The following is a 3,265-nucleotide window of genomic DNA, read 5'->3' as shown; positions in this document are numbered from 1 at the left end:
AGCACGGCTAATCATCTGTCGGTTCTCAATCAGGTTGGAATAGAATCTAGTGATTCTTTTGCGTCTGTCACTAACGCCCAGTCTTCAGCAGGTTTGAAGCACGTCACAATCATTCAGTCATTGAATCCTACTCAGAATACCACAGACAAGGTTAGACCTTCCGGATTCTCTTGAATGCTGCCATCCACAGACAAGGTTTAGACCTTCTGGATTCTCTTGAATGCCGCCATCAATTCTAGCTTATACCACGAAGATTCTGATTAAGGAATCCAAGAGATAAACATTCAAGCCTTGTTTGCTTGTAGAACGGAGGTGGTTGTCAGGCACGTGTTCATAAGTGAGAATGATGATGAGCGTCATATAATCATCACATTCATCATGTTCTTGGGTGCGAATGAATATCTTAGAACAAGAATAAGCTGAATTGAATAGAAGAACAATAGTAATTGCATTACTACTCGAGGTACAGCAGAGCTCCACACCTTAATCTATGGTGTGTAGAAACTCCACCGTTGAAAATACATAAGAACAAGGTCTAGGCATGGCCGAATGGCCAGCCTCCCATAATCTAAGAACTAGACATCCAAAGATGATCCTAAGATCTAAAGTGATCAAAAGATGAAAATACAATAGTAAAGGGTCCTATTTGTAGAGAACTAGTAGCTTAGGGTTTACAAAGATGAGTAAATGACATAAAAATCCACTTTCGGGCCCACTTGGTGTGTGCTTGGGCTGATCATTGAAGCATTTTTGTGTAGAGACTTTTCTTGGAGTTAAACGCCAGCTTTTGTACCAGTTTGGGCGTTTAACTCCCTTTCTTGTGCCAGTTCCGGCGTTTTATGCTAGAATTCTTGAGCTGACATGTAGCGCCGGTTTGGGCCATCAAATCTCGGGAAAAGTATGGACTATTATACATTTATGGAAAGCCCAGGATGTCTACTTTACAACGCAATTGAGAGCGCGCCAATTGGGCTTTTGTAGCTCCAAAAAATACACTTCGAGTGCAGGAAGGTCAGAATCCAACAGCATCTGGAGTCCTTTTCAGCCTCTGAATCAGATTTTTGCTCAGGTCCCTCAATTTCAGCCAGAAAATACCTGAAATCATAGAAAAACACACAAACTCATAGTAAATTCCAGAAAAGTAAATTTTAAATAAAAAATAATAAAAATATAATAAAAACTAACTAAAACATACTAAAAGCATACTAAAAACAATGCCAAAAAGCGTATAAATTATCCGCTCATCACTTCTATTCTAAGATATTTACTCGTACTTCAATGTGATGAATGTGATGATTCATGACACTCATCATCGTTCTCAAATCCATGAACGCGTGCTTGACAACCACTTCTGTTCTATCTGATCTCAACGTAGTCATTGGGTGACAGCTTGAGTGCGTATCTCTTGGGCTCCTGATCCACGAGTTTGACTGCTTCTCTTAACAACAGAGCATTCGAATCCATGAGATCATAACCTTCATGGTAAAGGCTAGAAATAATTGGCAGCATTCCTGAGATCTGAAAAGTCTAAGCCTTGTCTGTGATATTCCGAGTAGGATCTAGGAAGGGATGACTGTGACGAGCTTCAAACTCGCGAATGTTGGGCACAGTGACAGTGTGTAAAATGATAAATGTATTCTATTCTGACACAAGTGAGAACCGACAGATGATTAGCCCTACGGGAACCGTAGCTGGATCATTTTCACTGAGAGGACGGACGGTAGCCATTGACAATGGTGATCCACCAACACATAGCTTGCCATAGAAGGAGCCATGCGTGTTTGGAGAAGAAGACAGTAGGAAAGCAAAAATTCAGAGGACAGAGCATCTCCGAAACCCCAACCTGTTCTTCATTACTGAATAACAAGTATCATTTATTTCATGTTATTTCACCTTTTCAAACAAAACTTTTTTTATTATTAAACTTCTGACTAAGATTTACAGGATAACCATAGTTTCCTTCAAGCCAGCAATCTCCGTGGGATCGACCCTTACTCATGTAAGGTATTACTTGGATGACCCTCTATACTTGCTGGTTAGTTGTGCAGAGTTGCAAAAGTGTGATTGCAATTTTGTGCATCAACATGCATCATATTTGGTTGTGCATTTTCTCTGTTATGATTGTTGTATGTATGTATACTTTCACTATTTGTATTCCACTTTTTGTGTCTGTGTTTTATGGTGCACGTAAATTGTGATCATCAACAATGGCGCCAATAGACTTAGAGCTCTCAAACGTGAATCATACTTTGTCACAACTTCGCACAACTGACCAGCAAGTGCATTGGGTTGTCCAAGTAATACCTTACGTGAGTAAGGGTCGATCCCACGGAGATTGTTTGTATGAAGCAAGCTATGGTCATCTTGTAAATCTCAGTCAGGCGGATTCAAATGGTTATAATGGTTTTTGAATATAAAGATAAATAAAGCATAAAGTAAAGATAGAGATACTTATGTAAATCATTGGTGGGAATTTCAGACAAGTGTATGGAGATGCTGTGTGATGAGCGGATAATTTATACGCTTTTTGGCATTGTTTTTAGGTAGTTTTTAGTAAGTTCAAGCTACTTTTAGGGATGTTTTCATTAGTTTTTATGTTAAATTCACAGTTTTTAGGCAAAAATTATATTTCTGGACTTTACTATGAGTTTGTGTGTTTTTCTGTGATTTCAGGTAATTTCTGGCTGAAATTGAGGGATTTGAGCAAAACTCTGAAAAAGGCTGACAAAAGGACTGCTGATGCTGTTGAAATCTGACTTCCCTGCACTCGAAATGGATTTTCTGGAGCTACAGAACTCCAAGTGGCGCGCTCTCAATAGCGTTGGAAAGTAGACATCCAGAGCTTTCCAGCAATATATAATAGTCCATACTTTATTCGGAAATTGACGACGTAACATGGCGTTGAACGCCAAGTACATGCTGCTGTCTGGAGTTAAACGCCAGAAAAACGTCATGATCCGGAGTTGAACGCCCAAAACACGTTATAACTTGGAGTTCAACTCCAAGTAAAGCCTCAGATCGTGGATAGATCAAGCTCAGCCCAAACATACACCAAGTGGGCCCCGGAAGTGAATTTATGCATCAAATACTTACTCATGTAAACCCTAGTAGCTAGTCTAATATAAATAGGATAAGTTACTATTGTATTAGACATCTTTGGTCTCAGTTTTGTTTTATTCTTCATCTTAGGAGGCTATTGATCACATTCAAGGGGCTGGCCATTCGGCCATGCCTGGACCTTTCACTTATGTATTTTCAACGGTGG

The sequence above is a fragment of the Arachis duranensis genome, chromosome 2, assembly GCF_000817695.3.
Source record: "Arachis duranensis cultivar V14167 chromosome 2, aradu.V14167.gnm2.J7QH, whole genome shotgun sequence".
Lineage (NCBI taxonomy): Eukaryota > Viridiplantae > Streptophyta > Magnoliopsida > Fabales > Fabaceae > Arachis > Arachis duranensis.
This window is presented reverse-complemented; position numbering follows the sequence as displayed.